Source organism: Taudactylus pleione, unplaced genomic scaffold, assembly GCF_031769625.1.
Source record: "Taudactylus pleione unplaced genomic scaffold, aTauple2 ptg000510l, whole genome shotgun sequence".
NCBI lineage: Eukaryota > Metazoa > Chordata > Amphibia > Anura > Myobatrachidae > Taudactylus > Taudactylus pleione.
Window position 1 is genome coordinate 2,315,274 of NW_028284912.1, and position 20,823 is coordinate 2,336,096.

The following is a 20,823-nucleotide window of genomic DNA, read 5'->3' on the forward strand; positions in this document are numbered from 1 at the left end:
CTGGTGCTGGTTAATGGAAAATAGGGGGAACCCACACTGTTTTTCTCCAATTTTCCATGACCATAATAGGCTAAAAGGTCCAGGGCTGGTTATACGTGTAGGGTAGAACCCCATGCATTTTTTTTAAACAAAATTATTATTTTTAACACTTTATCTTCTTTTAACCCTAAGCAGCCTGCACAGATCATTGTAATCTGTGCATGCTTCTTTTTTTCAGATTTGTTTAAGTAAAATATTTAGGTCAAATTTGCATTTGGTTTTGAACATAAAGTTCAAAACCAAATGCATTTCCGCCTGCCATAACCGACTCACATCGAATATGGTTTTGTTTTTTAAATCAAAATCAATTTTGAACGCGTCCCGTAGGACCCTGCTGGCGACATGTGTTTTATTCATGTCTTTTTTTGTGATGTGACTAGGACGCACCAGAAGACTGTGCTGATTAATTTGATATGCGCCACTTGTATATCTGTGTGCGACTAAGGGGCATATTCAATTAGGTGCGAAAAGTCCCGCTGCCGAGGTTTTCGCCATCATCACTGGATTTCAATGCGGAAAAGTACTGTGCTCTTCGCCGCTTATCCCCGTATTCAATTCGAAATCGGCAAAAATGGGACCTGGCAAAATGGAAACAAGCAAAAAGTACTGTCAGATTTGGGGAAATCAGCCTGACACCCCCCAAAAGATGCTCTGACATGGGGGATCACTATGGATACCCTGAATAAATGGTCTCAATAGCTGCTATTTTGCGTCTTTGCATAAGTGGTGAAGAAAAGCATTTTGCAGGGGTTTTTTTGAGAAAATAAGTAGTACCAGCAAATTTGGGGTACCTGAAAATGGGTGCAAGCATATTTTAAAGTTGCTAAAGTGAAGTTTTAAAAATAGTGAAAAATCCACCTGCCGCAAGCACATGCAATTAAAAACACACCTGGGGCATACTTGAGGGACCCCCTGGAGTCTATTTCGCTAGTTTTTAAGTTTGTCCCCCAACTGTGGACTTTTTCACCCCCAAAACGAAAGTACTTTATGGGGTGATCTAGTCTTTTATATTATTTTTTGATGCAGTTTACCTTTGGGGGACAGTTCCAAGGCTGTAGTGGGGTTCCCACAACTTTGCACCCCAAAATCCCAATTCTGCACTTTTTATCGCCTGCTTTCAGAGGCGAATCTTTTCCACGGCATACTATGCACAGACTTTTCACACCGGCAAAAAGTGTTTGGAATTGAAAATGGGGAAAAGTTTTCGCCTGGCGAAATGACGTTGCCGGCGAAAACTTTTCGCCAAACATCGCTTATCGCGGCTAATTGATTATGGCTCTAAGTCTCTGAATCAGCATACAGTATGAAGTGCTACAATGCAACGGCTGCAGCTTTTTTCTATGCCAAGTTCCATTTACAGACTCAGTCGCACACAGCTATACAAGTGTCACATATCAAATTATCATCACAGTCTCCTGGAGCGTCCTAACTAGCAGAGTTGCATGGGGCCTGGCGGCTCACTTATGCCAGTCATGTCGTGCTGCATTGTATGTTGAGGATTGATGCAGAAGGACTCATCTGTACTGTATATTGAGCATAATCCATCTATTAGTGTTCTAGGCAGAAGCGTAACTAGGGTCTTCAGAGCATAGAGCAAGTTTAAGATTGGCGCCTGCCTCACACAACACAATAAAAGATATTTGTGTGCCTCTGGCGTGTGGCAATTATTGGGCTTGGTCACATACCGGAAGGGGCGTGGCCACTAAAACTGGGGCTTGCAACATGACACCATCATCTCCCCCTGTGTCGTTTCTAAGTCACACCATCCCCTCCCCTCTGCATCGTCCCTTAGCACACGATCACCTCCCCCCTGTGTCATCTCAGCACACCATCATCTCCTCCATGTCATCTCTCAGCACACCATCACCTCCCCCATGTCATCTCAGCACACCGTCACCTCCCCCCTGCATCGCCTCTCAGCACACCATCACCTCCCCCGTGCATCATCTCTCAGCACACCATCTCCCCCTGCATTGTCTCTCAGCCACACCATCACCTCCCCACCTGCATCATCTCTTAGCACACCATCACCTACCCTGTGTCATCTCTCAGCATACCATCACCTCCCCCCTGCATCATCTCTCAGCACACCATCTCCCCTTGCGTCATCTCTCAATCACACCATCACCTCCCCCCCTGTGTTGTCTCTCAGCACACCATCACCTCCCCCTGCATCATCTCTTAGCATATCATCACCTGCCCTGCTCTCAGCACATGATTATCTCCCCCCTGTGTCCTCAGTCACACCATCACTTCCCCCCTGCATTGTCTCCTAGCACACCATCACCTCCCCCCTGCATTGTCTCTCAGCACACCATCACCACCCCCGTGCATCATCTCTCAGTCACACCATCCCCTCCCCCCTGCATTGTTTCTCAGCAAACCATCATCCCCCCATATCGTCTCTCAGTCACACCATCACTTTCCCACCTGCATCGTCTCTCAGCACATCACCTCCCCCCTGCATCATCTCTCAGCACACCATCACCTCCCCCTGCATCATCTCTTAGCTCACCATCACCTACCCCCTGTGTTGTCTCTCAGCACACCATCATCTCCCCCCATGTCATCTCTCAGCACACCATCACCTCCCCGTGCATCATCTCTCAGCACACCATCTCCCCCTGCGTTGTCACTCAGTCACACGATGACCTCCCCCCTGCATTGTCTCTCAGCCACACCATCACCTCCCCCTGCATCATCTCTCAGCACACCATCACCTCCCCCTGTATCATCTCTTAGCACACCATTACCTCCCCCCTGTATCATCTCTCAGCACACCATCACCTCCCCCCTTCATCATCTCTTAGCACACATTCACTTCCCCCCTGCTCTGCTCTTAGCACACCATCATCTGACCCTGCGTCATCTCTGCTACTCCATCACCTGCTTTGTCTCTGAGTACACCATCAGCTCCCCCCTACGTTGTCTCTCAGTCACACCATCATCTCCCCCCCGCATCATCTCTCAGTCACACATATTGCATGTCTGTGTATATGATGACACAGACATGCACACAGACACACACAATGACAGATACACACACACTGACACAGATACACACACTGACACAGACACACACACACACTGACACAGATACATGCAATGACACACATACCTCTTTCACACAAATGCAGCCAGCATTCCCCCCACCCCGAACCACACATGAAAAAACGAACACACCTGCCACCTGCGGACACCTAAGCGGCAGCTTAGTCCTCCCCTGCCCACCCCAATACACACCTGCAGTGAGTGGACTCAGAAGAGAGAGCGCCAGGGAAGGAAAAATCACTCTTCACCCACAGCAGGTAGCAGCTCTCAGTCCAGAGAATGGGAAGAAGATTGCCTGGGAAGGGCTGGGTGCTTCCACTGCACCCCCCCTACAGGCAACCCAAACGCCCTGCTCGTTACAGTGAGAGCTGGTCAGGACACAATGGTGGCAGAGGGGCGAGCGGTGCAGGCACGATGCCCTGGCCAGTGGTGCCCCCCTCTGCTGGGCCTGCCATGGCATCCAGGGCACGTGCTCCGCTTGACCCCCCCTAGTTGCGCCACTGGTTCTAGGCCTCAGTAGTGTTGCTACCATGGTTGTATGGAAACCTAATTAAAACCTCTGTGCAATCCTGTCTATACCTTCTAAAATCCTGCCTATACCTTCTAAAATTGTCGCTATGTAGCGTAATGAGTCGTACAGTAAATAAATGCTTTCAGACTTTGAGTGTGGTTCCAAAGCACAAAAAGTTATTATTCAATATAAAAACATATGGTTACATGCTGTGATCTAAATACAATTAGCGCAAATAAATCATACAGACCCAAGGTACAGTTGTTATATACGCACGCGCTCTGGGCCCAGATAACGGCATCAGCATTAGAAACCTCCATCAGCAGCACAGCAAGAAGACTCTCCACTGGGGTCAGAGAGTACACATATATACTCTTACAGGGATAGGCAATACAATAGGCAAGTTTGGCATGATTCCATTGGTTCTTCTTAAAGGTGCTTCTGTTACAGGATAGTTCATAGGTCAATTTGAATGGACACAAACAGCCTCTAACAACCCTTTGTGTCCTTTTTCCTGCTGTATACTAATCTAAGCTGCTAACATTACAAAGTACATTTTAATGTTTTAACTCTCTATAGTCCATGATTTGCAGCCGCATGTTGCGATCTTCTCGCCGATGATACCGGAAATCTGTGGAGACACAGTGGATCAGTACAACACCAAACACGGTCTGCTTACTATGTACTAAACCTTAGATATCAAATAACCTTTGTTACACAACATTAATAATTACTACATAAACCTTGGATATTACACTTTAATGCTATGGAACCTTTTATGTAAGTGTGCAGTGTGTAAGTATTGGGGAATCGGGAAAAGACACTAGTTAGCGCTGTGCGACTATGTGTTTTGTGGAGTACACCATGGTACGTGTTTTGCAGGGATAATCATTTTATATGTATTAGTGACTGTCTGTATTTATGTGGTGAGAACTTTTAACTTCTTTCTATTGCGTGGGAATTGCACAACGCTAAATAATAGCATCGCCGTATGTACTTATAATGGGGAGTTTCACTAAAATGGCGCTCGGCGGGAAGTCGCAAAATGGCGTGTCATTTCCATTTGCAGAATGGCGTCGCCTCGATCTAATTTTAAACCGATCCTGTCTCAGCCAATTATCCGGCTTCGACAGTTGGATAGCATATCAGCTTCAACGCTGTTCTCCTTCCTGCTCTGTATCCTGAAGGTAGAACTGAATGAGGAGAAATACCAGTCTGTTCATCTAGTTTCATTCACTTTCCAAATAGTCCTGCACATTTGTCCCAGTTCTGTGCCCACAACAAACTCAGAATCTGATAGAGCATTGGTGGTTAGGGTAAGAATAGCCCAGCCACAGATTACCTACAAGTACTTATATAAGCAGCCACTCATCCCTGTCCCCTAATGCTTCACAGTCACTAATTCTGATTCTGTCCTGGCCATATACCTGAATATGCAGCTCAGCATTGTTATTTTATTGAAGCCCGAGATCTGTGCTCCAATCACCCAGTGCAGTGAAAAACTGTGCTGAGGCTTGGGACCCTCTCCAAAAGGAGAAGGGACTTGTTTCTCCCCATTCCCTCAGAGCCAAAAAGCCCCAGTGAGTGGAAAAAGGAATCTTCTAGTCTCCCTTTGCTGAAGCTAGGGGAGGACCCCATGATATTCCTGACCCAGAGCCAAAAGGCCCCTTAGTGGGGCAAGGGTCTCCAGGCTTGGAGTCACACCTTTCTCCCCAGAATTGGCCAAAAATTCCCCATAAGGAACAGATTCTTCGGGTCTCCCCAGAAGGAGAGAGCCTCGGGCAACTTGGGGAGAGGATTACCCATAAGGACCTCACCAAAACCTCCACAAACATGAGATGCACAAACAAAAAAAACATTAATACGTGTGGTGGAAAAGTGCAAATAAAGTGCAATAAATAATTAAATAAATAGACCCGCAGCATTTCGTCCGGGAATATAAAAAATTATCCCTGCCCCAGCCAGTAGGGTAAAGACAAAATATGCAGTACAGCCTTCTGCTCTAGAGTTTGGGATGTTGCCAGAACTCTGTCTTAATAACCCTATGCTTTATTGTGTGACTGCCTACAGGGGGTAAGACTACTGATTGAGAGTTGCTATCTGATAAAGGGTGTCCATCTGAAAACTTTGTTTGCAACTATGCACAGTCTCTAAAACTGGCCATATACCAGGCCAACTTTGCTCAAACAATCCAACTGACCAACCGTCCAACTTGTCTGTCTAACTAAAATGTTGGCCCACACACCTAACCAACTATTTCATCAGACCAGCCAACTTCTCTTCAACTTGTGATATCACAGAAGTAGGTTGACAGTGTCCGCAAAGCTGCCAAATTTACCAACTTCCGCAATATGATGCATTTTGGAGATTAGCCCCCGTAGCTAACACCATCTGATGATGGCATTCACTGCTGTAGCCTATGGGCTACACATTGCATAATTAGGTGACAGAGGGATCCCCTGGAACCCTCCGCGGTAATGGCGGCCGTACATGTACAGTCAGTTTGACTGTGTATGCGCAGTAGCCCTGATAGCACTTTGAGCACATGTTCCTGCATGTGCTGGATGATACATCCTGGCACTATGACTGCATTTTGCAATGCCATCAAGGACGGTAATGTCATGCTCTGATCACATTGCAAATGCCATCATTCATAAAGGGGCCCCTAAAAGCTTTGGTCAACCCTGTGGAGGAAGGGACGACCCCGAGCCATGAGGCAGAGGGAAGTCTGAAGATCCTTGCCCCCTAAGGGGTCTTTTGGCTCTGGGGGTCGGGATTCAAAGGGTCCCTCTGTGCTTCAGCAAAGGGGGGACCAGAAGACCCTTTTTCTCCTCAGTAGGCATTTGGCTCTAAAGAGAGGGTCCAAAGTCCTATCCTCCCAGCACAACTTTTGCACTGTTTTCATTGGCTGATGAAGCCACGCACCTCGGGCTTCACTGGGTGATGGAGCCATGCACCTCAGGCTTCACTGGATGATGAAGCCATGCACCTCGGGCTTCAAGAAAACTTGTATCAGCTGTATAGAAACTACCCGCCATGCTTTAGTGTTCCTAGGGCCTGATTTAGCCATGCATGTAAGTGCAATGCTGAATGAAGATTCCTGAATATGGGGAAGTACGCTGGACTTGTTCTGTGTATGATCACTGTGTGATCGCACATAGCCTCTGCTATGAATCAGGCAGAGGCATTTACAGGGTGGTGCTGAGGTGGCTGGTGGTACCGGAAATGCGGGTGTGTTGCCCCCATTTTCCAGGAGTGTAAAGGCCAGGATCTGTGTCTACAGATGCAGGGTTCTAACCTCACAAGCTGGTCAGCCTGTGTAAGCTGAGGTTTACTCAGCTGGTTGGTACCATCCACCATCACGACTGATGGTAGCGATGGTTATCCCAGCCTGCAATGTTGGTAAAAGTGCTGGGATTGCAAATGCAGCAGATATCACTTGCTGCATTTGCAAATTTGCAAGGTTTTGTCCTCTGCTGAATCAGCCCCCTAGTCTGCATACACTGTAACCACCATTCTTTGGTGTTCGTAATTTGCATAGACTGTACCCAGAATCCTTTGGTTTTCCTAATTTCGATAAGATTGACTGACTGATTCACCTGTTATGATGATGTCAGCCTGGGTGTTGGCCTGGTCAACTGTGATTGGTTTGCCAGCAGTTCTAATTAGGTGCTGGCTCTTGGGCCTGTGTGGGTCGTTCTGTTCTGGCTGAGTCTCCCACTGGATTCCATGTCTTGCCTGGTCCCTGGTTCTAGTTGTCTGAAAGCTGCCTTGGAAAGATTGCTGGTTTCTTCATCTGCTAAGTATCCTGGATACATTCTATTACATATTATTACTTGCAGATATACACCTGGCTAATATACTGCTCTTGATAGTCCATGTGTTTTGAAATTAATTATCCTGCTGTTTCTGTATATCTAAAGAAATTACTGAGTTTTGCAATTACTCTCATGTTTATTGAATTATCATTCTGGAATTATTAATACTTAAGAATGTATATATTATTAATGTAGTGAAAATATAATTGCATACTCTTTTGTTAGTTGCTTAATTATAAGTAGCTAAATTGAACCCTTGCTTGTTGCTAGCTTTTAGTAATGTTAACTGCAGGAGAGTATTCTGGTAATCACTGATTAGGAGTGCTAATTGTATGACTATATCAATTAGCTTTAGACAGATTTCTTCTGTCTAGTTTGGAAAGCTAAGCAGCACGGGCTTGGGTTTATCCCTGGATGGGAGGCCTCCTGAGAGTCTAGGTGTAGTTCCCTATATGAGTTCTTAGAGTGTCACATTCCTTTGTCTATATTTGATACCTGTGCTTCCTGCACCGTTATTAATTTAATTGCGGAAGTCCAGGCGGCAGCCGAGTACCTATGAACAAGTGTGTGCTCCGGGAAAGGGGGTTATTATTGGTGAAGGGAACTTTGTTTAGGTTTTGACAATGCAGGAGTTCATCAGGTATCATAATACAACTTATGCAGAGAAAGAGTTTAGCTTTTGGCCAGTAGCTTGTTCCATCTTTGAAGTTTTGCCTCAGCTAAGGGATAGTGATGTCATATCTGCTAGGAGCAAATATTCAGTTTCAGTATACTGCTTCAGCTACCTCTCGTACCACTAATACCCCTTTCATACATGCGCATCAACCTGGGAATTGGATATGTGTGAGCAGAAATGACCCGGGTTGATGTCCTGGGTCCCTGTCCGCGCTCGGTTCTAGGGTTGTTCCCAGGTCTATCCCAGGTAGCCTGTAGTGTGAATGGCACAACCCAGGTCGCAATGACCTGGGTCATTCCCAAAAGGTGCGGATTGGCGTGCACAGTGGCGCACTGAGATGACATCATCTCCAAGCGTCCACTGCCTGACGTAAGACCCAGGTCACTGGAAGATCCAGATCTGGTGCAAACGGCAATGACCCAGGAATAACCCAGTTCCAACTGCCATGTGTGAAAGGGGGTAAGCACTGCAACCCCGGCTTCAACCCGTTCTCAGTGTCCCAGGCCTGAGCAGGGTTAAAGCTGGGGTTTACGTGTGAAAGGGGTATAATATTCAGCTTCTGTTAATGCCCAGGAAAATAAATAACACACTAAAATGTGCACCAACGAATGAAGATCACATAGCCAAAGGGTGTAAACTACCTTAGCGGGATTATTATAGTATTGTTTTTATATTCTAGATGATATTATTGTACCGTGTTCGGACATATTAATAGGTAATAAGGGTAGGAATAAAGGTGCATACACACACAACGATTTTTTGAACGATTTAACTATAACTACGTTGTTATTGTTCAATCGTTCAAAAAATCGTTCAGTGTATAACGATAAATGATGAATGATTATCGTTCATGCGCGTTCACGTTTTTGGATTGTAGTTTGTAGTTCAGTCAGACTGGCCAACTGAATGATTTTCAATAGAAGTTGCAACATTTTTTCTTCAACACACAGAAAATCGTTTATTATGTAAAGTAAAACCAAATACTTTGTAAAACGATTTGCATTCACTTTTTCAAGGGAAAAACTTAACGAAAATCGTTCAACGAAAATCATTCATTACTTACATCGTTGTGTGTGTACGCACCTTAAGAGTTGAACTTACCAGTGAAGGGTTACTTTATTGATAGAGTATCATTTATTGGAGTGTATGTTCTGCCTATTCCTACAGGAAGGGTGATGTACTGTATGTCGACTGATTGTATAGAAATATAAGTACTGTATCTGAAAAAGAAACAATTACATTGTTACAAAATAATGTTACCTTGTTGGATTGCTAACCTTGTTTAAAACCTTTAATGGTGTTACTGCTGAAAAAGTGCCCCAGTCTAACAAAACTAAATATTATTTTTAAAAAAACCTGTGTGATTATGGGGTCGGGTTACCTTCACCTCTACGCCAAGGAAGAAAAAACACCCTTGTGCAATGTACTGTAACTTGATTCTACGAACCAAACCCCAATCCGCTGGACACCGCGGGTGAGTGTTACAATTATTGCAGCATATAGCTTGGGAGTGGCACATACTATGTGAAATTATAGTTCTTTTAACTTAGTTATGCACAGTGTATGTCCAAGCATGTAAGGTACAGTAGTCTCACCAATGAGGCGTCTGCAGCTGCTAAAATCCGGTGTTGGTGTACTAAAATTCAGCCCACTGCAAATGAATGGCGATGGCATATAGAGTAAAGGTAAGCTCATGTGCTTGGGCTATTTTAAACTCCACAGTCTTATACAATGGCAGTTGTTGGTGCGAGACTGCTTAGCGTACAACACGCAAATTCCCAGCAATGTAAACCAAAGTAGCAAGAATTTACGTGAAATCAGTGGAACACAAGGAGGCTGAGAAAGAAGATTATTAGAACATCAGGAGGCTGAGATAGAAGATCATTAGAACATCAGGAGGAATCCGATGGAGAAGATCATTAGAACATTTGGAGGCATGAGATAGAAGCTCATTAGATAAATTCACTAGATCACCGGGAGGCGGAGATAGAAGATCAATAGAACATCAGGAGGCATGCGATAGAAGCGCACTAGAACATCAGGAGGCTGAGATAGAAGATCATTAGAACATCAGGAGGAATGCGATAGTAGTTCATTAGAACATCAAGAGGCATGAGATAGAAGCTCATTAGATAAATTCACTAGAACACCAGGAGAATGGGATAGAAGCTTATTAGAACACCAGGAGTCTGAGATAGAAGCTCAGTAGAAGACTAGGAAGCTGGGACAGAAGCTCATTAGAACATCAGGAGGCTGAGATAGAAGATCATTAGAACATCAGGAGGCAGAGATAGAAGCTCATTAGAACATCAGGTGGCTGAGATAGAAGCTCAGTATAAGACTAGGAAGCTGAGATAGATCATTAGAACATTAGGAGGCCATGACAGTAGCTCATTAGAACATCAGAAGGCTGAGACAAAAGCTCAATAGAACACAAGGAGGCTGATATAGAAACTCAGCAGAACACCAGGAGCCAAGACAGAAACTCACTAGAACTCTAGGAGGCCAAGATAGAAGCTCAGTAGGACACCAGTGAGCTGATATGGAAACTCAGCAAGCACCAGGAGGCTGAGATACTGTAAAAGCTCACTATAACAGTAGGAGGCCAAGACAGAACACTAGAATACCAGGAGGCTGAAAATGAAGCACTTTTATGGCTCTGATATCCATTTTCCATTACTTGGAACCCTAATGGTGGGCCCTCTGGGGCCCAAGGTGACTGGTTATTTTGCCAATATACTAAAATGGCCATAAGCAGAGAGTTGGCATAAGCTTTGTCCCAGTATTATTTTACGACATTCTGCTTCTCTCATGAAGATGGGTAATTTTTACATATTCCGGGGAAAAAAAACATGAAAACTGGAATATTTAAAAAATACATGGAAAGATACCCATGTAAGCAGTGCAAATGTGTATATAGAAAATTACAGGGGAATCATGCAGCAATGTCTGGAGTGGCCTTTATGACAAGTACGTGTAATAAACAGAGAGAATGAAAGTCTTTTTATGTTATTACATGTATCAGTAATGTTGGTGTGTTCCATTTTCCATCACAAGATCACAGCTGGAGCAAAGGGCACCCTTTGTAGATAAAAACAGCAAACAAACACATAGGCCTATAAATGGGAGGGGGGGGGGGATCATGTCTACGACAGTAAAGAGAGACACAATATTAGCACAATATTGCAAATGGCAAATAAGCTCCATCAAATTTCAACTGTGAAATAGAATTTTAATGCATTTCATGGTCTATTTATCAGACGCTCCATGCTGTGATAAACTGACAGAATACTGTAAGTATATAGCTCCAGATTTAGGAGCTACAAGACAGAACTTTTGGTCTGTGGATCTCACGCAGAGAGGATAGACATGGATGGAACCCAGGGTACATCAGGGCGCAAAGTAACTTTTGTCAGTGAGATGGATATGTGGGTGGTCTCGCAGTCATTTAAGTGCCATTGTCGTTTAGCTAGAAAAGAGCTGCACAGCAATCACTTCCATGCGCATATGTGAGGATAGGTATAATTTAAAGAAAAATAATATATCTATGCCTATGTCTGATGTATAAATTAAACGATTTCTACAGTAAGGAATGAATATTAATATTTTTGCTGCAGAATTTTTCCTGGATTTTAGAACGCTGTCAATAAGATGGTTCCTGCAGAGCTTAGCAATCAGTAGCGATACCACTGTCCATTGGAGCAGTTATGTGCAAGCATATTTCAGAAATCACTTGGAAAAATGTCACAGACGCCATTTTACCGAAGACACGCGCATCTCAGTAGTCTCCGGCACAGTGCGAAAAGACTACGTAGCGCAAGCATTAGCGCGAAGCAAAGATGTCAATACTCAAAACCGGTGAGAGACAACTGGATGCAGGCCTTCCAAGAGTCAAGTTCAAGATCAGAATGGAGCATCCCTGGACCCTGCAAAAAAAGCTCCCAAGGGAGCACACACAGGCGTCTCTCGGTTACCCTGTATGTTCTCCTCTTGTGGTCCAAGTCTGCCCAATGCACGTGTGTATTAGGACAGAATGTAGGCGTTTCCACTTGGTTGTCAGATAGAACTGTTGGCGACTGCTGCCCAACAACTGGGTGAGAGAGCATCTATAGGTTAAAAGGGGTGTCTTGATAATGATTACCCCATTTGGCAGTTAAGGTAAGTAGATCCAGGACCAGCTGTGAAACATTTCAGCACCCGCAATGTGAGTCGGGTGGGTTAAGCAGTATACCAAATAAATATTACCAAAATAAAAAGAAAAGTTAACTATGTAATAATTTAAGTAAATTCATATGAGTTAAAAAAAAAAACAGAAGAAAAACGACAGAAGTGGGAAATATGGCCCTCATTCAGAGCCGCTCGCTATTTGCGGTCGTTCGTTCTAAAACAAGGGGTGGCTATTCAAATGAACCGTTCGCTAATTGCGGTCTGTTCACGCCTCTAAGTCTGAACGAGCGAGCAAAACTTGCGGTTGTAATTTTGAAAAATACGCCCCCTTGCCGCTTGCACCATACGTCATGTCCCCTATTTATGAGATTAATCGAGTACATCGAACAGTGTATGAACTGCTCGCTATTCTTGTGGCTGGTTTTTCAACCGCTATTTTGCGAGCAGTTCTGAGTAAAAAAAAACCAAGTGACGTGGTCAATGACGCTGCTGTATTAATTATGCACTCCCTTAAAACGCCCGTTTTGACCTTTAAGCACGCCTGCGTTCGAATTCCACACCCCCGTTTTCAAGCACCTTCCCCTGTTACCACCCACATACGCCTCCTTCTGTCACTCAAAATAGCAGGCATTCGCTATATAGCGAACAAACGATTTTCGGCCGCACTGACTGGTTCGCGCATGCGTATTAAAATCCGTATGCATGCGCAGATGTGCAAACATCGGTCAGAACGAACGAGCGGCCACTTACGAGCAGCTCTGAATCAGGGCCTATGTCCCCAGTTACTATAGTGAGTGAATGTCGCACCAACCTGTGTGGTGGGCGGTGAGGAGTTTTATGTCATACAGTAAGTAATAAATTGTGGGGAATATATTCCAGAAGAGGCAGGAATAAAACATTACTACAGTATTCTGCAATGAGTAGAAGGTGCTTAGAACAGTAGCGCTCGCTCATAGCTGGACAATTTTCGCATTCTACGCATACGTATGCATTGCAGTACGCTTGTGTGAACCAGTCCAAAAGATCGGGCAGTGGTCACTTGCCGAGCATAGATAGCCCAGCAGAGTGAGTGACAGGAGAAGCCGTTTGTGGGTGGTAACAGAGGCTGGCCACTAGAAATGGGGGAGTGGAGGTGCGAACGCAGGCGTGCCTGAGCATCTTAACGCCGTTTCAGAGGCGTGCATAAGTAAGAGGCAGCATCACAGTACAAGTCACCTGTTTGTATTTTACACTGATGTGCTTGCGGTAGGGTATGGTCAACCTCAAGCGCTGCGATCGCTTCTGATGTTACCCGATGGAACCGATGGTAGCATACACTTCCTGGAGATGACGTGCGCAAGTGGGCGTCTTAAGACAGGCTTGTGGGCATCTACATACACAAAGCATACTTGCCTACTCTCTCGGGACTGTTGGGAGCCTCCCGAAAATCGGGTGCCGCTCCCGACACCCCGCAAGACTAGGCAAGTCCCCCGGAATAGATGCCGGCTCCCCGCTAACCCCCGCGCCAGCCGCAAAAGTGGGCAGTGCGGGGGTGTGATGACGCGATTCAGCGCGAATCGCGTCATCATAGCCCCGCCCCCTGCCTTATAATGCCAATAATATTGGCATTATAAAGCGAGGGGCGGGGCCACTATGACGCGATCGCGTCGGCACACCCCCGCTCCACCGCTTTGACCCGCCCCCATCATCCCTGCTGGACGGACCTGCAAGCCCCCTCCCGGATTCCCCTGCCGAGATGTCGGCAAGTATGACACAAAGCGATCGCACGCCAAGACATAGTGGGCGTGCTAATGCCTTGCCGTGCAATCGCCTGCCTTGCTGGGTGTGTGCCGAATTTGCATACGCTGGGAGCGAGCGTACGCATCTAGCGAGCGGGTCTGAATCGAGCCCAGACTTCCAGCAGATGCAATAGTGTAAACAAGATTAAGGGAATTTAATTTTGGACAAAACACAAGTCTATCCCCCAAAAATAATAATAATAATGCAAAATGGAGATTAGTAGCTTGGCTAATTGGTCTTTATCAGACCTCAACATTCCATTTTTGTTCCTAAAACAGGAAATGAAAGCATCTGACACACTATGAGTGGTGTCACTAGGCTGGAATGGTGCATGGAATCTTCTGTGGTATGTTAGAGACGGGCGGCACAGACTCGCACAATCTGTCATCAAGACATTGGGGGGAGAAAAAAGGAATTTTCCATATGTTTGAATCCACATTTTTTTTTTTTGTGCAGTTCTTCAGATCATCAGCGTTGTGTCTCTCAGAGGTCACCATATCTCAGCCAAAGTCTTCACTCAGAGAGATATGAGAAGAGATTGAAGGGAAACAGATGTCTGAAATTTGTATGTCTTTGATGGTGAATTAGCGGCCACTGTTTAACCAATAGGTATCTGCTTTTTCTCCTATTTATACAAGCTTCTGAAGGTTTTAGACATAAATTATTGTGTGGCGTAAGTGTCTAATACTTTAGAGTATAGTTCCAACTTTAAAAATAAAATGTAGAGTAAAACTAATACTTGCAAAACCAAATGTGATGCACCAGGTTTAGCTGGTAAATATTTTGGTACACTATATTTAATGGAAGATAGGGCCTGATTCAGACCCGCTCGCGAGCGCTGACCACTCGCAAGCGGGTCGATGTTGGGCCAGTGCGCATGCGCACGATTGACCGGGCTCCATCGTGCGCATGCGCGAGACCCGGATACCGAAGGGTAAGCCGTCGCTATGGGTCTCGCTACAAAGGGGGCATGCTGTCGATGGTGAGTGACAACACGCCCCCTTTGGTGGGCATGCTGGGGGCGTGGCTGCCCAGACGGAGGCGTTCCAATGAGAACGCCTACCGTCTGGGGCCGGCCCCACTGACATCACAAGTGACGTCAGTGGGAGTGCTTTTGGCTCTGATAGAGCCTAAAGTACTCCAGGGCTTGCGGCAGACGAGACCCTACGACAAGGGTCTCGTCGCAAGCCCGATGGTCGCGATGGCCTTGACCATCGCGACCATCTTTTTGGCCGGTCACTATAGCTGTGGGTGGTTACCCACAGCTATGCGAGCGGCCAGGAGGCCGCTCTAAAATCAGGAAGGACGGCCCCGATTCAGAGCGAGCGCTCTGTCAGAGCGTCCGGCTCTGAATCAGGGCCATAGTTCTGTGAAAGTGGCTTTTAACAATGAAATATATAAGTAAGGTCTCTCCCATCTGCAAAATGCATGCGCCTCCCATTTCCGCTCCCACTGCTAGGTGGACAGGACAGACCTAGCCAGAGTAGGACCTGTCAGCCCACCAGAATGGGGTAAGTATGGGAGCAGTGGGGGGCAGCAGTTTGGAGTGGAAGGGGGTCAGGGTTGGTGGGTAGAGCAGCAGCGTTGGGTGGAGCAGCAGCTATAGAGTGTGTGATGCCGTACAGAGCAGGACACGGCTGGACAGAGCGAGGTCCCTTTAGTAGTGTATGTACAGTATGTATATAGCTATAGTAATATAATAAGAAGGTTGTGTCTCTGTTTGTTCCAAGTTGGCACAAAAACTACCACAGCAGCTGGAGGGCCAAAGGTTGAAGACCTAGTGGAAACTCCTATAAATAACCTGCACTTTGTTTAATCTCGATCTGTCAAGTTAAAGCTGAGCAATAACAAAAACAAAATGTATTGACATTATCGATACAAGAGTGGCACCATGTCCGCCGCCAGTAAGGGGTGGGGGGAGAGATGCTTTGGGTCTGGGCTCCCTTGAATAGGAGAGGTCACATAGCAGTCTGTGCACAGGGCACACAGTGACATTGGTGTGAGAGTTGGGTGAATAGGAGAGATTACATAGCAGTCTGTGCACAGGGCACACAGTGACATTGGTGTGAGAGGTGAGTGAGTAGGAGAGGTTACATAGAAAGCTGTGCACAGGGCACACAGTGACATCGGTGTGAGTGGTGGGTGAATAGGAGAGGTTACATAGCAGTCTGTGCACAGGGCACACAGTGACATTGGTGTGAGAGGTGGGTGAATAGGAGAGATTACATAGCAGTCTGTGCACAGGGCACACAGTGACATCGGTGTGAGTGGTGGGTGAATAGGAGAGGTTACATAGCAGTCTGTGCACAGGGCACACAGTGACATTGGTGTGAGAGGTGGGTGAGTAGGAGAGGTTACATAGCAGTCTGTGCACAGGGCACACAGTGACATTGGTGTGAGTGGTGGGTGAATAGGAGAGGATACATAGCAGTCTGTGCACAGGGCACACAGTGACATTGGTGTGAGTGGTGGGTGAATAGGAGAGGATACATAGCAGTCTGTGCACAGGGCACACAGTGACATTGGTGTGAGTGGTGGGTGAATAGGAGAGGTTACATAGCAGTCTGTGCACAGGGCACACAGTGACATTGGTGTGAGTGGTGGGTGAATAGGAGAGATTACATAGCAGTCTGTGCACAGAGCACACAATGACATTGGTGTGAGTGGTGGGTGAATAGGAGAGGTTACATAGCAGTCTGTGCACAGGGCACACAGTGACATCGGTGTGAGAGGTGGGTGAATTGGAGAGGTTACATAGCAGTCTGTGCACAGGGCACACAGTGACATTGGTGTGAGAGGTGAGTGAGTAGGAGAGGTTACATAGAAAGCTGTGCACAGGGCACACAGTGACATCGGTGTGAGTGGTGGGTGAATAGGAGAGGTTACATAGCAGTCTGTGCACAGGGCACACAGTGACATTGGTGTGAGTGGTGGGTGAATAGGAGAGGTTACATAGCAGTCTGTGCACAGGGCACACAGTGACATTGGTGTGAGAGGTGGGTGACGTTACTGCTGCCACCAGTCTGTGTAGCGCTGCTGATCACGTGGGCTACTCCCGCCACAGGGTCCCTATGGAAAGCAATACAACTAGAACATCTCAAATTATTTATTTTTTTTGGCAGAAGCGATTTCATCGTGGGCGAAGCCGCGGACAACAGCTAATATGTAAATAAAACGAAGTAGTCTATTGACCTAAAATGAGCATCAGGAGGTTTACCAATAAATAGAACTAGCAGGGCCATATTAATAATGAAAATGATCTCATACTTGCCAACTTTTGAAGCCTTGAATATCCTGAAGGTATGGTAGAAGTGAGAGAGGTGTTATTTATGTGTTATAAGCCTGCAATACACAAAGGGCATTCACACAACGGATTGGGGGGGCCTATTCATCATCACTTATTTTTCACAAAACCATGTAAAAATTAACATTCATCAAGTTCCGAAAAAGCATTTTTTTTTTTTAACTTGATGATGTTACTGATCGCCACTTTCAGGTAGGGATGTGCGCCGGACCATTTTTGCTGGATTTGGATTTGGTTCTAATTCCTCGTCTGGCTTTGGATTTGGATTTTTTTACAAAAATTGACAAAAAAAGCTAAAATCACATAAATTGGTCTTTTTTTCTTCCTAGAGTATTATTAATCTCAATAACATTAATTTCCAGTCAATTTAGACCATATCACAGCTTATAATATTGTTTTCAACATTATTGGCCAAAGGTTGCAGTGAGCTGACTGGTTACTAAGCGACAAAGCAGCGGCACAACGACACAGACACCACAGTATAAAGCACATCTATGACACATTGCCACACAGCAGTGGCAGAAATGAAAAGTAGTGCACCCACCCAGTGGGGTACGGCCAGCAGAATCACAGTACTTGTTTACAAAGTGGGCTACAGCCCTAGGAGTCACAGTGCACAATCTTATTCACATTACACTGCACATAGGGCCTGATTCAGAGCCGGACGCAAGTGGCTGCTCGTTCACTCCGAGCGATGTTTGCCCAACTGCGCATGCATACGGATCGTAATACGCATGCGCGAACCAATCAGTTCGGCCGAAAATCGTTTGTTCGCTAAATAGCGAATGCCTGCTAATATGAGTGACAGGAGGAGGCATATGTGGGTGGTAACAGGGGAAGGTGCTTGAAATCGGGGAGTGGAGATCCGATCGCAGGTGTGCTTAAAGGTCAGAACGGGCGTTTTATGGGTGTGCATAATTAAAACAGCAGCGTCATTGACCATGTAACTGGGTTATTTTATAGTCAGAACTGTTCGCAAGATTGTGGTAGCAAAAACCAACCACAAGAATAGCGAGCAGCTCATACCCTGGTCGATGTACTCGATTAATCTAATAAATAGCGGACATGACGTAGGATGCGAGCGGCCAGGGGGCGTAGTTTCCCAAAAAACGACCGCAAGTTTTGTTCGCTCATTCAGACCTAGAGGCGTGAACAGACCGCAAACAGCGAACGGTTCATTTGAATAGCCAGCCCTATTTTCTGGACGAGCGAGCGCTAATTACACCATAAAGTAGTGTCTCTTATTTATGTTACGACACACAGTAGTGCCCCTTTTACACAATGCCCACAGTAGTGACCCTTTTACACAATGCCCACAGTAGTATGCCCCCCCCAGTAGCAGGCCCCCCTAATAGTATGGCCCCCCCAGGAGTATGGCCCCCCAGAGAGGCCCCCCCAGTAGCAGGCCCCCAGTATTATGCCCCCCAGTAGCAGGCCCCCCAGTAGTATGCCCCCCCAAGTAGCAGACCCCCCCAGTAGCAGACCCCCCAGTAGTATGCCCCCCCAGTAGTATGGCCCCCCCCAGTAGTATGGCCCCCCCAGTAATATGCACCCCAGTATTATGCCCCCCAGCTGGCAGCTGTGTGTTTGTTCTGTGTAGGGCAGACCGCTATCACAGCGGTCTGCCCTACACAATAGGAGCCCTGATGTCGGATTCTCTAGCGAGAATCCGACATCAGGCGGCTGCCGTTCGGCCCCGAACGGTGATCCGAGTCAGGCTGGGAACACCCGAACAGCGTTCGGGTGGACTCGGATCCCTTATGTTCGGAACGGTTTGGATTCCACAGAATCCGAACCGCTCATCTCTACTTTCAGGTGGCGTTCAGCCCCCGATAACCTTCACAGGCTGCTGTTTACAGGGCAGCCTGTGAAGATTTACAAGGCAGCCACAGCAGAGGGATCTATTCAGATCCCTCCCTGCTGTGTCTGCACTGCAGACAAGTGGCCCGGCTCACCGAAGGAAGTCAGGTGAGCCGGGCTAAAGAGATGTGGAGGCAGGTGTAACCCCCCTTTTACCACTGAAGGCTCACCAGGTTACTGACTCCCATGTTGTATAATGTGCCCATCATTAACCTCTCTCTAAGTGGTGTAACTTTTTTCTATCAGTACCTCCACCCAATTATCTAAAGTAAGTCTCTGCCTACTTGGAAAAAGCCTATGATGTGTTGTTTTGGCTGATGTTCAGTATTCTAACAGCGCTGCTCCTTGGTATACCTAGGCTACCATGTCATCTGACTCCTCTCTTCATCCTCCCAGATAAACGACAATTAGAGTTTAAATTAAACTTTTTTTTTCTTTTATATTTGCATAAACAGGCAAATAAATATAGTAATGCCCATTCAACACATTACAAACACAGGAGCATTTATAAAATACATGTGGACACATAGCGGGGAATTCAATTAGAGGCGAAGTTTTCGCCTGTCCGACTGTTCGCTTCATTCGCCTGTCTCGTCCCCGCTTTTCGCCTAACTCAATTGCAAAACAGGCGAAAAAATTAAACAGGCAAAAAGTACTGAAAGAATTGGGGAAATCAGTCTGTACCCGAGAAAAAGATACATTAACCTAGGGAATCAATATAGATGTGTACTAATAGCCCTAATAAAACAATTCTGGGTACTTAAGTTGTGTAAATTGCTTGCTATTAGCGTCTTTGTATAAGTGGTGAAAAATGGCATAAAGCTGTATTTTTTGGTGAATATAAGTATTGCTGTCATATTTGGGGTACTTGAAATGGGCCCTAGCATGTTTTTACGTCTCTAAAGTGAACTTTTTAAAAGCATGAAAAATCCACCTGCTGCATGCACCTGCAATCCCAAAAACACCTGACTCATACTTGGGGACCCCCAAGAAGTCTATTTTGCTACTTTTTATGTTTATCCCCCCACTTTTTAAATTTTCACCCAAAAAATTATATGTCTTTTTGGGGTGTTCTTAGGTTTTTGTTTTTTTTGCAGATTTGTCCTTTGGAGGGCGATTTGTCCTTTGGGGGGCTGTCCCAAGGGTTCTTAGTTGTTTCCCCACGTTTGCACCCCAAAATAAAGATTTTGCATTTCTTTTCACCTGCTATTGATTGCAGAATCTTTTTTGGAGAATTGTTTCCACTTAAGCTAAATTTTTGCAAAAATACAGGCGAACATGGGGCCTGATTCAGACCCACTCGCGAGCGGCTGTCCGCTCGCAAGTGGGTCGATGTTATGCACTGAGCATGCGCACGACGGAGGGAGCTCCGTCGTGCGCATGCGCCAGACGCGACGAGCGAAGGAAAGTCCTTCGCTCGTTGTGTCCGATCAAAGGGGGCGTGCTGTCAATGTTGATTGACAGCACGCCCCCTTTGGTGGGCGTGCCGGGGGCGTGCCTCCCTGACGGGGGCGTTCCCACGGGAACGCCTCCCGTCAGAAGCCGGCCCACTGACATCACAGTGGGAGTGATTTTGGCTCTGATAGAGCCAAAATCACTCCGGAGCTTGCGGTTGAAA